The sequence below is a fragment of the Dipteris shenzhenensis genome, chromosome 30 (assembly GCF_047967505.1).
Source record: "Dipteris shenzhenensis isolate YYH24624 ecotype China chromosome 30, Dip_SZ_1.0, whole genome shotgun sequence".
Classification (NCBI taxonomy): domain Eukaryota; kingdom Viridiplantae; phylum Streptophyta; class Polypodiopsida; order Gleicheniales; family Dipteridaceae; genus Dipteris; species Dipteris shenzhenensis.
This window is the reverse complement of record NC_141625.1, coordinates 47733656-47754881: the sequence shown is the minus strand read 5'-3', so window position 1 is coordinate 47754881 and position 21226 is coordinate 47733656.

Genomic DNA, 21226 nt, shown 5'->3' with positions numbered 1-21226 from the left:
ACAACAAGACAAAGCAACTATAAATGTACCTAATAGACGCATCTATAGGCATAGATAAAATTAGTGAAAATACAAGCGCATCTAATAGCGTGGTTATTCATGTGTCTATTAGCACGTCTAAATTGCATTTTAGACACGTTTATAAACGTGCAATAGAGAGTAAAATTTTTTTATAGGCTGATAAATGTGCATCATTGCTTTCCAAACATTGCTCATGATTACCAAAGAACATAATTTTAAAAAAATGTCAATGCTATGCACGTGTCACACACGATAATATGCTTTTTGGCAAACCCACATATACAAAAATTAAATGAGGTGAGGAGAATGAGACAATATATAAAATAGTTTTACCAATATCAATGCATCGGCTACAGTTTGATCTTATCCTCAATGAGATCAACCCTTGCCAAACTATCTACTTTAATATACAACCCAATGCTGAGATCTACAAATACATTCAACCCACTACTACTTGTGCTACTGTGCTCATTGAAATTAGCATCACCAATGGCAGGCTCGTCCTCATGGGTAATGGCCTGAATATTTGTATCTCCTATCTCATAATCATCCTCTTCTCTCATATCACGATCATCATCACCTCCATGGCCATGATCATCTTCCATACGTTCCATATTAGTAAATTTACTATACATCACTTTGGAACGTGGCGTAATAGGTATGATGTGCCACCATCTATTATTATCCACCATTGGTGGTTGATAGACAACCTGATTCAAACACAAATACAAACATGTCATTTTCCTTGCATCGAAGGTATCAAATATTAAAAACTGAGTATATGTTCACATTGTTGCAGTAGTACTAGTGTGTCCTTGCTTTGCCAAAACTTTGTGGAGTCAATAGTTACAAAACCACTTGCATGGCATTTGATTGTTACATTAGGGTCTCTTTCCATCACGTCCATCCAAAACATACACAAAGAAGCGTCAGAAGTCAAGCTTAATAATATCTTGGATTATGCCACAATAATCATCCATAGCTCCATTAGCTCTCTCAAAGCTAGCAATGATGCCACAATCTCATGTGTTTCTCTTATCATCAATCCGCTGTGTCCGAAAATGCTTGCCATCACACCATATAGCATTGAACATTGTACACTACACCAAGAAAAAGTCAATTGAATAAGCAAAATAAATTGTTAAAAGCTCCTAACTTATAACACCTATTTCATTAATTTTGGACTTTTTGTGTTGTTTTTGGACGAAGCCCAAAAATCCTTCCCAAATGAAAACTTTACTTTATGAAAATATCCTTTCCAAATCAAAATTTTACTTTCTAAAAAGTTTCTTCCCAAATCAAAAGTTCACTTTGTGGCACTGTCATATTCACATAAAAATATTGTTTTTTCAATCTATACTTTTGCACCAACATGCAAGAATTTGAAATAATCCTATATTAGAAATTCTAGCTATATCTAAGTTATTTGTTAATTTAATTATTTTTAATATTTTTCCTTGACGTTTTTCCTTCCCAAATCAAAAGTTCACTTTGTGGCTCTATCATATTCACATACAAATATTGTTTTTTCAATCTATACTTTTACACCAACATGCAAGAATTTGAAATAATCCTATATTAGAAATTCTAGCTATATCTAAGTTATTTGTTAATTTAATTATTTTAAATATTTTTCCTTGACGTTTTTCATTGACATGATAAATTTATAAATCCATGAAAGGAGACTTAAATATTTCATGAAAATAACATTGTCACTCGGCAATATGCACAAAATTTAACAAAACTTTTAATAAATAGAAAGAAGACATGATGCCATAAGACCAAAGAGGGATAATAGCAATTGTAGCTAAATTATGTATATGATTACATTGAGAGACGTTGCTCTTAGCTACAGTCTTTATATCCAAAATGATATAGATTGAACATATGTTTACAATTTAAATTGTTGCTCTTAAAGAGCCTCAATTCGTGCCATCTGCATAATTTGACACCCCATTGTCTTATTGCTCAATGTCACGACAGTCCCTTGCCAGTTGCCATCTGCATAATTTGACCTAGGCTTGTCTTGCCAAGCCTTGCCCCTTGGGTGCATTGACTCCCCATTGTCTTATTGCTCAATGCGATAGTCCCTTGCCAGGTGCCATCTGTATTAACTCCCTGTTGTCTTGCCAAGCCTTGACCCTTGGGTGACATCCAGTGCAAAATACAGGTGCCATCTGCATTAACTCCCACAAGTTATCTTGCCAAGCCTTGCCCCTTGGGTGCATTGACTCCCCATTGTCTTATTGCTCAATGTGATAGTCCCTTGCCAGGTGCCATCTGCATTAACTCCCTATTGTCTTGGCAAGCCTTGACCCTTGGGTGACATCCAGTGCATATTTTGACTCTTATTTGACATACGAGGTGATGACTCTGATTATAATTGTCTTGGATTGGCTCCTTGCCTAGTACCCAAATAAAATCCTTCTGAATCAATGGACTTCAATACAAAGCTTTAATCATGGACATTCTTCATTTGCGCTATCTCCTTCTACTTCCTCCATGGCGAGCATCCTTAAAAATTCATGTATATGCAAAATAGTTTGCTGTGGTATTTTTATTTTTCCTTCTACCTCATATCCCATGTGCTTCTTTGATTTCTTTGCCCTTGAATGCCAAGACACTATGATTGTCTCTGTCGAAACTTGAGAGACTGCTTCATCATTTGGGACCCACTCCTTCATTATACAATTAGTATATAATGTGTTGTTATCCATATTCTCCTTCCTGCCCTTTGGCTCATACCATACCGCTGTAAATGTTGTAGCTCTCCCTTGGTCATCTCTTTGCACATCAACTACTTTTGCAACCCAAAACTTCACATTCTCATATTCATCATCCGATGGCCGAACCACAACAAAACAATCAACCTCTATATCTACTTGTGGCATAAACTCTCTCTTCTTCGGTCCACAATATGGACGTGGGAGTAATGATACAAAATCATTTTCAAAGACTGGAGCTGGGCGCAAATCGTTATGAACATTTGGCCAAAACATATTGCATTCTTCCTTGACATCCTTTGAGCCTCGCATTCTCTCAAGGTCCTTTATTAAATTTCGTGTCTTGTTAATTACAGTGGTAGTGTGTTCTCTCCAAGCAGGCTTCGAATCAGGATATCTCTGGAGCATTTCCTCTTTGTATGTAATAAATGCTTTTAATCCATCTATTTCACAATTAGACCTCTCATTAAATTCTTGTATAGGAGCCCATGTTGGATACCTTTCCTTGCTGGGAATTGAAGTTAAGAGACTGTAAGGTTCTTCAGGTTCCCATTTTGTATCATGAGAATACTGTTGCCATTGCATTATGGGTTTTTCATCTTTTTAAAAAAAACGAAAGTAGTGTGGATTGGTATGACCTGTCAATGCATCACCACCCGTTTGTATGAAAGGTAGAATGAAGCTCTTCCAATCATACATTCTTTCGAGCCTCTCACATACTGTACTTTCCTTACGACCACCAACTTGCCTGCCACATCTTCTTACCAAGTCATCTATTGTCTCCACATCCTTGCATTTAAGCTCCCTTGAGACTGTGCTAAAAACCTGATCGATATCCTCATGTGTATGCCCAACATACAAAAATCCACATTCGACCTCATTGAAGATTCGATGAGCAACTAGCATGGAGCAGAAGGCAAACATAAGTACATTCTTATTTTCTCGCCAGCAATTATCAGCTTGTATTCTCAAAGTCGGTGGCAGGCGACCTTTTTCTGCATGTACATTGCGAATTGCCTTCATAATAGATGTTACAACTTGATTGCTATCATGTAGATGCAAGGAATCAATCCATATATCTGCAAAGAACTTAATTCCATGCACTAACACTCCACATAGATGTGTCTTTAGAAAGTGCTTTCCTTGTAATTTAGGTGGAGTGGCAACAAAACGAGGCAATGTTGTTGTATTCTGATCCATGCCATCTACAATAAGACACATGTAGTCATCAGGATGCGAAATAGCTTGCTCCTTCCAAAATGCATATTTTTGTCTGGAATGTCGAATAAGGTCATGATGAGATTTTCGGTTTTTTTTGTATAATTCCCTTTGATTTGGACATGTTGCACTCTCAATCGCTCGCTTTAAATCATCACAGACATTGCACTTTGACATTTTTTGCCTCCTTGGGATTTTAACATATCCAAAGTTCTTCTTCCAAAGAGTATACAAAGTATGAGAAGAAGCTACAGCATCCCCTCTTTGCCTTTGCTTTTCTGCAATAGAGTCAAATACTTCGAGCTTTGTCAAGCCCATTGGAAGGTGCATTTCAGTGATCGCGTCACCGTTAGGGAGTTTGGTAGATATATGGGGTTGAGGCAAAGCATTTTCATGTATGAAGTCTTGTAAAATTGCTGCTGCCCTGACAGTTGAGATTCTTGATTTGGACCTTCCTCTATTACCGTGAATGCTAAATTTGTTGCCGCCCTTTGCCTTGGTGACTAAATCCCAATATGTACCATGGGATAATCCAGTAATATTGCGATATGCCTTATTGCAAATCCTTTTTCCATTTACGAGAGGTTTTACCTTTTGTCTTGAACTTAGCCTTTTATTGCCATTCTGAAGAAAGCAAGAGAGACTTGTGAGAAGGTATTCATTTCTTTCGCTTCCCCTTCTTTGCCACACGTGTCCTCTACATTCCCTGATGTCTGCAAGATCAATGAAGCGCATACATCTTCGCTTGCAACATAGATATCCCAATGCATTTAACATGTTCTCCTCCTTCATTACTCTCTTCCTCTTTGGTTGCTTTTGTGGATCTGCCTGGATTCTCTTTCTCTTCATGCATATGTATGACCGTTTTCGTTCCTCGTACACATTGTTATCTGTATTTATGCACTTCTTCTCCTCACATTTGTTTGTAACCAAGCATCCATGATTGGTCGTTGCATCCTTGTTCATATCACAATCAAAGTTAAATACTGAATAATCCTCTGTTGATCTCATCCTCATTTTTAACATACTCTTAGGACCATTCAATGAATTCAATATTCTATGAGAGTATTGAGAACCTTGAAACTCTTCCACTCCTGAGAGAACATCACTCATTGGGACATCTTGCATGGCTTTCACAAATCCACAACCTTGATTGACACCAGGTTTGTTAATATGCATGAACTCATCCACACTTGACAAGACATCGCTATTGAAACCTTTGCCCTTCTCACTGTGCAAGAATTCATCCACCCCAGATAAGGCTTCGCTTCTAAAATCATTTTGTTTCTTGGAACCAATGAACTCATCCACTCCAGATAAGATGTCACTTCTATAATTGAGTATATTGAAATCATCCACATTTGAAGTGATAGAGCCTGGCACATGGGCACGCTTTTTAGGTCCTTTGATATTGTAGTATGCGTTGTCTTTATCATTGAAAACCACGTGCCTCTTTCTCATGTTTAAAAATTGCATGCTCCATCTCATATTCTTGCCTACCTCATAGTAGGGATCACATAAGGATGTTATGTTATCAACCATACCATCATCAGTGACTTTTAGAATCCTCATCTGCGCAAATGACCATTGCTCCACTTGTTCAAATCCCAATACTTCACCTTCTGCTACAATCTTATTTGCAAATGATCTCATTTGTAGAATGTCCCCTATAGTAAAATCCAAGGTGGTGCACTTTGTATTCTTGATAATGTCTGTTGCATAAGTCTCATCTTTGTCCCATGCTATAAATGATTTGTTGGATGTATTGTAGGGCATAACATCTCCAAGTGTTTCCATATCTCCACATTTATACTTTAGCTCAACATGTGCACTAAGAATCTTTGATACAGTAACTGCTACCTTATCTTCGCCAAGTCTTCGAAAGTGGCAAAGAGAATTGGGATCACTATCATGGATTGTAGCAAATGCAACTACTTCTCTTTTGCTACATAAAATCACATCCATCCCTGGAACAAAATCTATAGCCATCTCCTTTGTGAGAGTCCTTCGCAAGCAAGCTGCAGTGGCAACAATTACATAAATATTAGTCTCTTTTTAATAATCTACTTATTTATTATAATTTTTAATTAGTACTTAATTTATTAGTGGGAGAAGTTATGCGATCAAATACTCATCAGATGGACATGCCAAGTTATCCTTTGCATGGTCAATCAAGCATTAAATACTATTTTTGCTCTAGTGTCATGCACATCCGTAAAAAAACATGAGCCTACTAGGTACGTTATCCAATCAAACACTAATGGGATGCGGGTGCCACTTTGCATGTAAGTCAATTCCACCTAGTTGAGGTGTACAAAAAGTGTTGTGCCCATTGGATATGCTTTGCATGGTCCATCGAGCATTAAATACTATTTTTGCTCCTATCATGCACATCCATAAAAAAAACACGCTGCTAGGTGTGTTATCCGATTAAGTACTTATGCGATGGGAATGCCACTTTGCATGTAAGTCAATTCCACCTAGTTGAAGGTGTGTGCAAAGTATTGTGCCCATCCAATATGCTTTGCATTGTCGATCAAGCATAACACACTATTTCTGCCTTATTGTCATGCACAACCATATAAAAACATGGCCATAGGTGTGTTATTCAAATAAGTACTTATCAGATGGGGGCTCCACTTTGCACGCAAGTCCGTTTTAACTACATTGAGGTGCATGCAAAGTATTGTCACCATCGGATATGATTTGCATGGTCGATCACGCATTATACACCATTTTTTCCCTAATGATATGCACATTCGCACAAAAACACGCCATTAGGTGTGTTATCTGACCAAGTACTTATCGGATGGGTGTGCCTCATTGAGAACATTTCAATACCACCTAGGTTGAGGCGTAAAAAAAGTTTTGTGCCCATTGGATATCCTTTGCATGGTCGATCGAGCATTAAATACCATTTTTGCCTTAGTGCCATGCACATTCGTCAAAAAACGCAGTCCTAGATGTGTTATTCAGACTAGTACTTATCGGATGGGGGCTCCAGTTTGCACGCAAGTCTGTTTCAACTAGGTTGAGGTGTCTGCAAAGTATTGTCACCATCAGATATGATTTGCATGGTCGATCACGCATTATACACCGTTTTTCCCTAGTGGTATGCACATCCGCAAAAAAACACGCCCTTAGGTATGTTATCTGACCAAGTACTTATCGGATGGGTGTACCTCTTTGACAACATTTTAATACCACCTAGGTTGAGGTATAAGAAAAGTATTATGCCCATCGGATATGCTTTGCATGGTCGATCGAGCATTAAATACCATTTTTGCCTTAGTGCCATGCACATTCGTAAAAAAACACGCTGCTAGGTGTGTTATCTGATCAAGAACTTATGCAATGGGAATGCCACTTTGCATGTGAGTCAATTACACCTAGTTGAAGATGTGTGCAAATTATCGTGGCCATCCGATATGATTTGCATGGCTGATTGAGCATTAAATACCATTTTTGCCTTAGTGCCATGCACATCCGTAAAAAAACACGCTGCTAGGTGTGTTATCTGATCAAGCACTTATGCGATGGGCGTGCCACTTTGCATGTAAGTCAATTACACCTAGTTGAAGGTGTGTGCAAAGTATTGTGTTCATCGGATATGCTTTGTATTGTCGATCGAGCATAACACACCGTTTCTGCCTTAGTGTCATGCACAACCATATAAAAATACGGCCATAAGTACTTATCAGATGGGGGATCCACTTTGCACGCAAGTTCGTTTCAACTACGTTGAGGTGCATGCAACGTATTGTCACCATCGAATATGATTTGCATGGTCGATCACGCATTATACACCATTTTTTTCCTAATGATATGCACATCCGCAAAAAAACACGCCATTAGGTGTGTTATTTGACCAAGTACTTATCGGATGGGTGTGCCTCATTGAGAACATTTCAATACCACCTAGGTTGAGGCGTACGAAAAGTTTTGTGCCCATCGGATATCCTTTGCATGGTCTATCGAGCATTAAATACTATTTTTACTCTAGTGTCATGCACATCCGTCAAAAAACACGTTTCTAGGTATGTTATAGGATCAAGCACTTATGGGATGGGCATGCCACTTTGCATGTAAGTCGATTCTAGCTAGTTGAAGGTGTGTGCAAAGTATCGTGCCCATCGGATATGCTTTGCATGGTCGATCGAGCATTAAATACCATTTTTGCCTTAGTGCCATGCACATCCGTAAAAAAACACGCTGCTAGGTGTGTTATCTGATCAAGCACTTATGCGATGGGCGTGCCACTTTGCATGTAAGTCAATTACACCTAGTTGAAGGTGTGTGCAAAGTATTGTATTCATCGGCGGATATGCTTTGCATTGTCGATCAAGCATAACACACCGTTTTTGCCTTAGTGTCATGCACAACCATATAAAAACACGGCCATAGGTGTGTTATTCAAATAAGTACTTATCAGATGGGGGCTCCACTTTGCACGCAAGTCCGTTTTAACTACATTGAGGTGCGTGCAAAGTATTGTCACCATCGGATATGATTTGCATGGTCGATCACGCATTATACACCATTTTTTTCCTAATGATATGCACATCCGCAAAAATACACGCCATTAGGTGTGTTATCTGACCAAGTACTTATCGAATGGGTGTGCCTCATTGAGAACATTTCAATACCACCTAGGTTAAGGCGTAAGAAACGTTTTGTGTCCATCGGATATGCTTTGCATGGTCGATCGAGCATTAAATACTATTTTTGCTCTAGTGTCATGCACATCCGTCAAAAAACACGTTGCTAGGTATGTAATCCAATCAAGCACTTATGGGATGCGCGTGCCGCTTTGCATATAAGTCTATTCCACCTAGTTGAAGGTGTGTGCAAAGTATCGTGCCCATCGGATATGCTTTGCATGGTGGATCGAGCATTAAATACCATTTTTGCCTTAGTGCCATGCACATCCGTAAAAAAACACGCTACTAGGTGTGTTATCTGACCAATTACATATCGGATGGGTGTGCCTCATTGCGAACATTTCAATACCACCTAGGTTGAGGCATACGAAAAGTTTTGTGCCCATCGGATATGCTTTGCATGGTCGATCGAGCATTAAATACTATTTTTGCTCTAGTGTCATGCACATCCGTCAAAAAACACGCTTCTAGGTATGTTATCCGATCAAGAACTTATGGGATGGGCGTGCCACTTTGCATGTAAGTCGATTCCACCTAGTTGAAGGTGTGTGCAAAGTATTGTGCCCATCGGATATGCTTTGCATTGTCGATCAAGCATAAAACACCGTTTTTATCTTAGTGTCATGCACATTCGTAAAAAAACGCAGTCCTAGATGTGTTATTCAAACTAGTACTTATCGGATAAGGGCTCCAATTTGCATGCAAGTCCGTTTCCACTAGGTTGAGGTGTGTGCAAAGTATTGTCACCATCGGATATGATTTGCATGGTTGATCACGCATTATACACCGTTTTTTTCCTAGTGGTATGCACATCCGCAAAAAAACACGCCCTTAGGTATGTTATCTGACCAAGTACTTATCGGATGGGTGTGCCTCTTTGACAACATTTTAATACCACCTAGGTTGAGGTATGAGAAAAGTATTATGCCCATCGGATATGCTTTGCATGGTCGATCGAGCAGTAAATACCATTTTTGCCTTAGTGCCATGCACATCCGTAAAAAAACACGCTCCTAGGTGTGTTATCCGATCAAGCACTTATGCGATGGGAATGCCACTTTGCATGTAAGTCAATTCCACCTAGTTGAAAGTGTGTGAAAAGTATTGTGCCCATCAGATATCCTTTGCATGGTCAATCGAGTATTAAATACTATTTTTACTCTAGTGTCATGCACTTCCGTCAAAAAACACGCTGCTAGGTATGTTATCCAATCAAGCACTTATGGGATGGGTGTGCCACTTTGCATGTAAGTCGATTCCACCTAGTTGAAGGTGTGTGCAAAGTATTGTGCCCATCGGATATGCTTTGCATTGTCGATCAAGCATAAGACACCGTTTTTGCCTTGGTGTCATGCACAACCATGAAAAAACACGGTCCTAGGTGTATTATTCAAACTAGTACTTATCGGATAAGGGCTCCAATTTGCATGCAAGTCCGTTTCCACTAGGTTGAGGTGTAAAGTATTGTCACCATCGGATATGATTTGCATGGTTGATCACGCATTATACACTGTTTTTTCCCTAGTGGTATGCACATCCGCAAAAAAACACGCCCTTAGGTATGTTAACTGACCAAGTGCTTATCGGATGGGTGTGCCTCTTTGACAACATTTTAATACGACCTAAGTTGAAGTATAGGAAAAGTATTTTACCCATTGGATATGCTTTGCATGGTCGATCGAGCATTAAATACCATTTTTGCCTTAGTGCCATGCACATCCGTAAAAAAACACGCTGCTAGGTGTGTTATCCGATCAAGCACTTATGCGATGGGAATGCCACTTTGCATGTAAGTCAATTCCACCTAGTTGAAGGATCGTGCCAATCGCGGATATGCTTTGCATGGTCGATCGAGCATTAAATACCATTTTTGCCTTAGTGCCATGCACATCCGTTAAAAAACACACTTCTACGTTTGTTATCTGATCAAGCACTTATGCGATGGGCGTGCCACTTTTCATGTAAGTCAATTCCACCTAGTTGAAGGTGTGTGCAAAGTATTGTGCCCATCGGATATGCTTTGCATGGTCGATCGACCATTAAATACTATTTTTGCTCTAGTTTCATGCACATCCGTAAAAAAACACGCTGATAGGTATGTTATCCAATCAAGCACTTACGGGATGGGCGTGCCACTTTGCATGTAAGTCAATTCCACCTAGTTAAAGGTATGTGCAAAGTATTGTGCCCATCGGATATGCTTTGCATGGTTGATCGAGCATTAAATACCATTTTTGCCTTAGTGCCATGCACATCCGTAAAAAAATACGATGCTAGGTGTGTTATCTGATCAAGCACTTATGCGATGGGCGTGCCACTTTGCATGTAAGTTAATTCCACCTAGTTGAAGGTGTGTGCAAAGTATTGTGCCCATCGGATATGCTTTGCATTGTCGATCAAGCATAACACACTGTTTTTGCCTTAGTGTCATGCACAACCATATAAAAACACGGCCATAGGTGTGTTATTCAAATAAATACTTATCAGATGAGGCCTCCACTTTGCACGCAAGTCCGTTTTAACTACGTTGAGGTGCGTGCAAAGTATTGTCACCATCGGATATGATTTACATGGTCGATCACGCATTATACACCGTTTTTTCCCTAGTGGCATGCACATTCGCAAAAAAACACGCCCTTAGGTATGTTATCTGACCAAGTACTTATCAGATGGGTGTGCCTCTTTGACAACATTTTAATACAACCTAAGTTGAGGTATAGGTAAAGTATTATGCCCATCAGATATGCTTTGCATGGTCGATCGAGCATTAAATTCCATTTTTGCCTTAGTGCCATGCACATCCGTAAAAAAACACGCTGCTAGGTGTGTTATCCGATCAAGCACTTATGCGATGGGAATGCCACTTTGCATGTAAGTCAATTCCACTTAGTTGAAGGTGTGTGCAAAGTATCGTGCCCATCGAATATGCTTTGCATGGTCGATCGAGCATTAAATTCCATTTTTGCCTTAGTGCCATGCACATCCGTAAAAAAACACGCTGCTAGGTGTGTTATCTGATCAAGCACTTATGCGATGGGCGTGCTACTTTGCATGTAAGTCAATTCCACCTAGTTAAAGGTATGTGCAAAGTATTGTGCCCATCGGATATGCTTTGCATGGTGGATCAAGCATTAAATACCATTTTTGCCTTAGTGTCATGCACATCCGTAAAAAAACACGCTGCTAGGTGTGTTATCTGATCAAGCACTTATGCGATGGGCGTGCCACTTTGCATGTAAGTTAATTCCACCTAGTTGAAGGTGTGTGCAAAGTATTGTGCCCATCGGATATGCTTTGCATTGTCGATCAAGCATAACACATTGTTTTTGCCTTAGTGTCATGCACAACCATATAAAAACACGGCCATAGGTGTGTTATTCAAATAAATACTTATCAGATGGGGCCTCCACTTTGCACGCAAGTCCGTTTTAACTATGTTGAGGTGCGTGCAAAGTATTGTCACCATCGGATATGATTTACATGGTCGATCACGCATTATACACCGTTTTTTCCCTAGTGGTATGCACATTCGCAAAAAAACACGCCCTTAGGTATGTTATCTGACCATGTACTTATCGGATGGGTGTGCCTCTTTGAAAACATTTTAATACAACCTAAGTTGAGGTATAGGTAAAGTATTATGCCCATCGGATATGCTTTGCATGGTCGATCGAGCATTAAATTCCATTTTTGCCTTAGTGCCATGCACATCCGTAAAAAAACACGCTGCTAGGTGTGTTATCCGATCAAGCACTTATGCGATGGGAATGCCACTTTGCATGTAAGTCAATTCCACTTAGTTGAAGGTGTGTGCAAAGTATCGTGCCCATCGGATATGCTTTGCATGGTCGATCGAGCATTAAATTCCATTTTTGCCTTAGTGCCATGCACATCCGTAAAAAAACACGCTGCTAGGTGTGTTATCCGATCAACACTTATGCGATGGGAATGCCACTTTGCATGTAAGTCAATTCCACTTAGTTGAAGGTGTGTGCAAAGTATCGTGCCCATCGGATATGCTTTGCATGGTCGATCGAGCATTAAATTCAATTTTTGCCTTAGTGTCATGCACATCCGTAAAAAAACACGCTGCTAGGTGTGTTATCTGATCAAGCACTTATGCGATGGGAATGCCACTTTGCATGTAAGTCAATTCCACTTAGTTGAAGGTGTGTGCAAAGTATCGTGCCCATCGGATATGCTTTGCATGGTCGATCGAGCATTAAATTCCATTTTTGCCTTAGTGCCATGCACATCCGTAAAAAAACACGCTGCTAGGTGTGTTATCTGATCAAGCACTTATGCGATGGGCGTGCCACTTTGCATGTAAGTCAATTCCACCTAGTTAAAGGTATGTGCAAAGTATCGTGCCCATCGGATATGCTTTGCATTGTTGATCAAGCATAACACACTGTTTTTGCCTTAGTGTCATGCACAACCATATAAAAACACGGCCATAGGTGTGTTATTCAAATAAATACTTATCAGATGGGGCCTCCACTTTGCACGCAAGTCCGTTTTAACTACGTTGAGGTGCGTGCAAAGTATTGTCACCATCAGATATGATTTGCATGGTCGATCACGCATTATACATCATTTTTTTCCTAATGACATGCACATTCACAAAAAAACACGCCATTAGGTGTGTTATCTGACCAAGTACTTATGGGATGGGTGTGCCTCATTGAGAACATTTCAATACCACCTAGGTTGAGGCGTACGAAAAGTTTTGTGCCCATCGGATATCCTTTGCATGGTCTATCGAGCATTAAATTCTATTTTTACTCTAGTGTCATGCACATCCGTCAAAAAACACGTTTCTAGGTATGTTATAGGATCAAGCACTTATGGGACGGGCATGCCACTTTGCATGTAAGTCGATTCTACCTAGTTGAAGGTGTGTGCAAAGTATTGTGCCCATCGGATATGATTTGCATTGTCGATCAAGCATAAAACACCGTTTTTATCTTAGTGTCATGCACATTCGTAAAAAAACGCAGTCCTAGATGTGTTATTCAAACTAGTACTTATCGGATGGGGGCTCTAGTTTGCACGCAAGTCCGTTTCAACTAGTTTGAGGTGTGTGCAAAGTATTGTCACCTTCGGATATGATTTGCATGGTTGATCAAGCATAACACACCGTTTTTGCCTTAGTGTCATGCACAATCATATAAAAACACGGCCATAGGTGTGTTATTCAAATAAGTACTTATCAGATGGGGGCTCCACTTTGAACGCAAGTCCGTTTTAAGTACATTGAGGTGCGTGCAAAGTATTGTCACCATCGGATATGATTTGCATGGTCGATCACGCATTATATACCATTTTTTCCCTAGTGGTATGCACATCCGCAAAAAAACACGCCCTTGGGTATGTTATCTGACCAAGTACTTATCGGATGGATGTGCCTCTTTGACAACATTTTAATAACAATTAGGTTGAGGTATAGGAAAAGTATTATGCCCATCGGATATGCTTTGCATGGTCGATCGAGCATTAAATACCATTTTTGCCTTAGTGCCATGCACATCCGTAAAAAAACATGCTGCTAGGTGTGTTATCCAATCAAGCACTTATGCGATGGGAATGCCACTTTGCATGTAAGTCAATTCCACCTAGTTGAAGGTGTGTGCAAAGTATCGTGCCCATCGGATATGCTTTGCATGGTCGATCGAGCATTAAATTCCATTTTTGCCTTAGTGCCATGCACATTCGTAAAAAAACACACTGCTAGGTGTGTTATCTGATCAAGCACTTATGCGATGGGCGTGCCACTTTGCATGTAAGTCAATTACACCTAGTTGAAGGTGTGTGCAAAGTATCGTGCCCATCGGATATGCTTTGCATTGTCGATCAAGCATAACACACCGTTTTTGCCTTAGTGTCATGCACAACCATATAAAAACACGGCCATAGGTGTGTTATTCAAATAAATATTTATCATATGGGGGCTCCACTTTGCACGCAAGTCCGTTTTAACTACGTTGAGGTGCGTGCAAAGTATTGTCACCATCGGATATGATTTGCATGGTCGATCACGCATTATACATCATTTTTTTCCTAATGACATGCACATTCACAAAAAAACACGCCATTAGGTGTGTTATCTGACCAAGTACTTATCGGATGGGTGTGCCTCATTGAGAACATTTCAATACCACCTAGGTTGAGGCGTACGAAAAGTTTTGTGCCCATCGGATATCCTTTGCATGGTCTATCGAGCATTAAATACTATTTTTACTCTAGTGTCATGCACATCCGTCAAAAAACACGTTTCTAGGTATGTTATAGGATCAAGCACTTATGGGATGGGCATGCCACTTTGCATGTAAGTCGATTCTACCTAGTTGAAGGTGTGTGCAAAGTATTGTGCCCATCGGATATGCTTTGCATTGTCGATCAAGCATAAAACACCATTATTGCCTTAGTGTCATGCATAATCATCAAAAAACACGATCGTAGGTGTATTTTTCGAACAAGTACTTATCGGATGGGGATGCCACTTTGCACACAAGTCAATACTACCTAGGTTGAGGAACGTGTAAAGTCTTGTGTCCATTGGATATGCTTTGCATAGTCTGTCTCACATGATACACCATTTTGTTCCTAGTGTTATGCACAATCGTCATAAAATACATAGGAGGTGTGTTATCCGAACAAGTACTTATGAGATGGGTGCACCACTTTGAATGCAAGTCAATAAGACCTAGGTTGAGGAGTGTACAAAGTTTTATGCCCATTGGAGAAATGTAGATGCGATAATATTAGAAAATTCTCGGTATATGTATATGTGTGTGTGTGTGTGGCAAACAATTTTGGCACAAAGTAAACACCTAGTGCACAAATTATGCACTTCATACCTTGAGTAAATAAGCTTGTTGATGAGGATAAATATACCCTTGAATAAAAGCACAGTTGTTGTATGACCACAATAGGATCGCTTTGACACCTGTGATTTTGCCCATATGTAAGTTTACAAATAGTATAAAAAATCATGTAATAATATATTAATAGTTTGCAAATGTGTATAGCAAGTGAGTAATGGGAAGTGGAAGTGGGAATGAGGAGGGAGGAGTGGAATAGGATAGGGAAGTAATAAGGGTGTATGATAATTAGTATAAAAAATAGTATAATAATATATTAATAGTTTTTAAATGGCAAGTGAGTAATGGGAAGTGGAAGTGAGAGTGGGGAGGGAAGAATGGAATGGGAGAGGGGAAAGTAATAGGGGAGTAGGCTAATAAGGGAGTGAAATGAGTGAGGAAGTTAATAGGGGATGAAAAAGAGAAGGGTGAGATGGGGAAATATGGGATTTTGGAAAATGGGACGTGGTGGAAATGTGGGATGGGAGTGGTGGCAATGGGGAGGAAGAAGAAATGGATGGATGGGAGGAGGGCTAATGGATGAGGGATGGGGGTTCAATAGGAGAGGGGGAGTAATGGGAGCCAATGGGAGAGGAGATAAATGAAAAGCCAATAGGAGAGAGGGGAGGAATGGAAAGCCAATAGGAGAGGAGGAGGAAAACCTAATTTTTCTTATATATAGTCTTCCTTCATTCATTCTTTCTCCCCTCATTTCATTCAAGCAAGAAAGCAAGGACGATCAAGAGAGCAAGGAAGGAAGAGCAAGAAAGCAAGAAAGAGCAAACTTACAAACTGTTTCCAGGTACTTGCAAACTTTTTTTTCTAGTTTCTTTTTTAAAATTTGAAGAGAGAGAAATTAGAGAGAGAAAGGTTCAGGGGAGGGGAGGGAGGAGGAAGGGAGGGGAGGAAGAGGGTGGGACGGGAGGGAGGAGGAAGGGAGGGGAAGAAGGGGCGAAGAGGGAGGTGGGTGTGAGGGTGGGAGGGGAGGTTGGCGCGGCGGGTGGGAGGGAAGCGGGTGGGTGTAGAGGGGAGGCTGGGAGGAGGAGGGGGGAGCGGCTGAGAGGGGGAGGGGGGGGCGCAGCGAGAGGAGGGGGGAGCGGCTGAGAGGGGGAGGGAGGGGGCCGCGGCTGAGGGGGGGAGGGGGGGGAGGGTGAAGAGGGGGGGCTGGCGGCCGCGGCCGCCAGCCAAGGAGGGTGAGGGAGCGGCTGAAGGGGGGGAGGAGGGAGGGGGGGAGGGGGGGGCGCGGTGAAGAGGGGGGGCTGGCGGCCGCGGCCGCCAGCCCGGGAGGGTGGGGGAGCGGCTGAGGGGGGGAAGGGGGGGTGGGGGAGGGGTTGCGAAAGGGGGGGGGCGGGTGAAGAGGGGGGGAGAGGGGGAGGGAGAGGGGCGCGGCTGAGGGGGGGAGGGGGGGGGGCTGGCGGCCGCGGCCGCCAGCCAGGGAGGGTGAGGGAGCGGCTGAAGGGGGGGAGGAGGGAGGGGGGGCGCGGCTGAGAGGGGGAGGGGGGGGGCGCGGTGAAGAGGGGGGGGCTGGCGGCCGCGGCCGCCAGCCCGGGAGGGTGGGGGGGGGGGGCGCGGTGAAGAGGGGGGGCTGGCGGCCGCGGCCGCCAGCCCGGGAGGGTGGGGGAGCGGCTGAGGGGGGGAAGGGGGGGTGGGGGAGGGGTTGCGAAAGGGGGGGGGCGGGTGAAGAGGGGGGGAGAGGGGGAGGGAGAGGGGCGCGGCTGAGGGGGGGAGGGGGGGGGCTGGCGGCCGCGGCCGCCAGCCAGGGAGGGTGAGGGAGCGGCTGAAGGGGGGGAGGAGGGAGGGGGGGCGCGGCTGAGAGGGGGAGGGGGGGGGCGCGGTGAAGAGGGGGGGGCTGGCGGCCGCGGCCGCCAGCCCGGGAGGGTGGGGGAGCGGCTGAGGGGGGGAAGGGGGGGTGGGGGAGGGGTTGCGAAAGGGGGGGGGGGCGGGTGAAGAGGGGGGGACTGGGTGAGAGGAGGGGGAGAGCGAAGAGAGGGGGACTGGGTGAGAGGAGGGGGGGGGGGCTGGCGGCCGCGGCTGCCAGCCCAGGGAGAGAGGAGAGGGGGTTGCGAAGGGGTTGGGTGAGAGGAGAGGGGGGGGGGGCTGGGTGAGAGGACGGGTGGGTCGCGAAGGGGGGGGGGAGGGTGAAGACCCCCCCTGGGTGAGAGGGGGGGAGGGGGCTGGCGGCCGCGGCCGCCAGCCAGGGAGGGTCAAGGGGGGGGATGGGTGGGTTGCGAAGGGGGGGCGGGAGTGTGAGGGGGGGGGGTGGGTGAGAGGAGGGGGGGGCTGGCGGCCGCGGCCGCCAGCCTAGGGAGAGAGGAAGGAGAGGGGGGGGGGGCTGGGTGAGACGGGGGGGGGTGGCGGCCGCGGCCGCCAGCCAGGGAGCGTGAAGGGGGGGGGTGGGTTGGGAAGGGGGGGGGAGGGTGAAGAGGGGGAGGGGCTGGGTGAGAGGAGGGGGGGGAGGGGTGGGGGGTGGGTGAGAAGGGGGGGGGGGGCTGGCGGCCGCGGCCGCCAGCCCAGGGAGAGAGGAGAGGGGGGGGGGGGGCTGGGTGAGAGGAGGGGGGAGAGAGGAGAGGGGGGGGGGGCTGGCGGCCGCGGCCGCCAGCCAGGGAGGGTGAAGGGGGGGGAGGGGTGGGGGGTGGGTGAGAGGAGGGGGGGGGGGCTGGCGGCCGCGGCCGCCAGCCAGGGAGCGGGATGGGTGGGTTGGGAAGAGGGGGGGAGGGTGAAGAGGGGGAGGGGCTGGGTCAGAGGAGGGGGGGGGCTGGCGGCCGCGGCCGCCAGCCCAGGGAGAGGGGGGGGCTGGGTGAGAGGAGGGGGGAGAGAGGAGAGGGGGGGGGGGGCTGGCGGCCACGGCCGCCAGCTAGGAGGGTGAAGGGGGGGGATGGGTGGGTTGCGAAGGGGGGGGGGGTGGGTGAGAGGAGGGGGGGGGGGGCTGGCGGCCGCGGCCGCCAGCCCAGGGAGTGAGGAGAGGGGGGGGCTGGCGGCCAGCCCCAGGGAGGGCGGAGGGGGAGCTGGGTGAGAGGAGGGGGGGGTCGCCAAGGAAGGAGGGAGGGGGGGCCAAAGGGAGAGTGGGGAAGAGGGTGGAAAGGTTGGGGGGGTCGCCAAGGGGGGTGGGGAAAATTTAGGAAGGTTAAAAGGGGTAGGGGGAAAAAGGGGTAGGGGAGGAAGAGGTTAGGCGACGGGAGAGGGGAAGGGTAGCAAGAGGGGAGAGGGATTTTGGGGAAGGAGGGAGAGCGGAGGGAAGGGAGGAGTTTTGGCGGCGGAGGAAGGGGAGGGGAGGGAAGGAGGTTGGAGGAGAGGATTGGGTCGAGGGATGGATGGAGGGAAGGAGAGGAGAGAGAGGAGAGAGAGAGAAGGAGAGAGAGAGATGGGAGAGGAGGATTTGACTTACTATCACGAGCAAGAACGAAAAATAAGATTTGACTTACGAGAAGAATGAAAAGGACGTACGAGAATGAAAAGGACTTACATGAAAAGGACTTACGAGAATGAAAAGGACTTACAAGAATCGAGAAGAATGTTGAAGAAAGTATCAAGAAGAATGTTGAACATAAATTTGAATTCAAAAGGAACGTATAAGAAGAAAGTATAAGAAGAATGTTGAACACAAATTTGAATTCAAATTTATAATGAATTCAAATTTCCCTCTCTTTTTTGAAAATTCAAATTTATGTGTAGGAGTGGACTAGTTTTAACTCTCTCCTCGTTTCATTGAAGCAACCAAGAGCGGAAGAGAAAGGATAAGCCGAGCCTTACTTTTTTCACTTTTTCCAGGTACTTGCATTCTTTTTTATTCGTCTTGTAATTCTATTTCTTTACTTACAATTCTTTTCAATTAGTTTCTTGTTAAGGTTTTTGAGTTCTATTTCTTAAAATTCGTATTGTAATTCTTTTTCTTTACTTATAATTCTTTTTCAATTAGTTTATTCTTAAAGTTTTTGAGGAGGGTGGTCTTTTAGAAGGCATTACAATTCTTTTTAAATTAGTTTCTTATTTGAGTTTTTGAGTTCTATTTTAATTAGTTTTTTATTTATATTCGAGTTTGTAAATTTGAGAAATGGGAGAATAGGGAGGGAGGGAAAGAGAGAAATTAAGAGAGAGAAGAGGGGCTCCTTAAGAGAGGGAGAGAGAGAGAGAGAGATTCACACAGAGAATAGGGGCTCCTTAAATGAGAGAGAAGAGTAGGGAGGGAAAGAAAGAGAGAGGAGAGAGGCGGAGAGAGATTAAGAGAGAGAAGAGTAGGGAGGGAAAGAAAGAGAGAGGAGAGAGGCGGAGAGAGATTAAGAGAGAGAAGCTGGTAAGGAGAGAGGAGAGAGGGGGAGAGAGATTAAGAGAGAGAAGCGGGTCTCTTGGGGGCCGTGGCTACTTGAGGGAGGGAGAGAGTAGGGAGAGAGAGGGAGAGAGAAAGAGAGAGAGGGAGAGAGAGAAAGAGAGAGAGGGAGAGAGAGAGAAAGTTTATGGGAATGAAACGTGGCGAGAGGAGAGAGGAAAAGAGAGAGAGAGAGAGAAGAGAAGAGGGAGACTTAGGGAGAGAGAGGGAGAGAGAGAGAGAGAGAGAGAGAGAGAGAGAGAGAGAGAGGAATGAAACTTCTGTGCTAGAGGGAGAGAGAGGGAGAGAGAGAATAAGTGGGATGAGGATAGAGAGAAAAATACTTAAGAGTTGTCAAAGAGAGAGAGAGAGATTAAGAGAGAGAATGAGGTGTCTTGACTATGACTACAAGGAGATTTAGGAGGAGAGAGAGAGAGAGAGAGAAAGTAAAGAGAGTTTTATATATTTACATCTTTTATATTATATTTTTAAATGAGAGAGAAGAGTAGGGAGAGAAAGAAAGAGAGAGGAGAGAGAGGGAGAGAGATTAAGAGAGAGAAGCCGGTCTCTTGGGGACCTTGGCTTCTCTTGGGGACCGTGGCTCCTTGAGGGAGGGAGAGAGTAGGGAGAGAGAGGGAGAGAGAGAGAAAGAGAGAGAGGGAGAGAGAAAGAGAGAGAGGGAGAGAGAGGGAGAGAGAGAGAGGAATGAAAAATACTTAAGAGTTATAGAGAGAGAGAGAGATTAAGAGAGAGAATGAGGTGTCTTGACTATGGCTGCAAAGAGATTTAGGAGTAGAGAGAGAGAGAGAGAGAGAGAGAGAGAAAGTAAAGAGAGTTTTATATATTTACATACTTTATATTATACTTTTAAAAAATTATAAAAGAGTGAATTTATGGTTTATTTTGAAAGTGAGATAATGTTTTTATATATATTCATCTTTTAAATTGAAAAATGTTAACTTTTCTTTAGATACTTGTTCTTTATTTATATCACATGCAGGTTTAGCCTCTACATCACAACCCCTTCTTTTGCATATTTAAGCCTCTTAAACCCCAGCACATTAAAATGAACACAGAAAAAGAAATTATTTATTGCTTTTCTTCGCTTCGACGGTTGGTTTAGCATAGTTTGCCTTAGAGGAGAGACAATTCTCCAAGTTGCCAATCGAAGCCATGCTCAAATTTTTCTAACTAGTTCCTATTCGTTGTCAGTCCCTTCGCTCACATGCGGTTTAACACTCATAACATGCTATTAAATAAGACCTTTTACCATTTACCAAGAAGTTTATCAGTGGGCAGATTGCATGAGCAAATATCAGTGGACAGATTGCATGAGCAGATATCAGTGGACAGATTGCATATATCAGTGGACAGATTACATGTCATGGGACATATTGGAGCTTGATGATTATTGGTTATTTTTATTGCATTTGTATA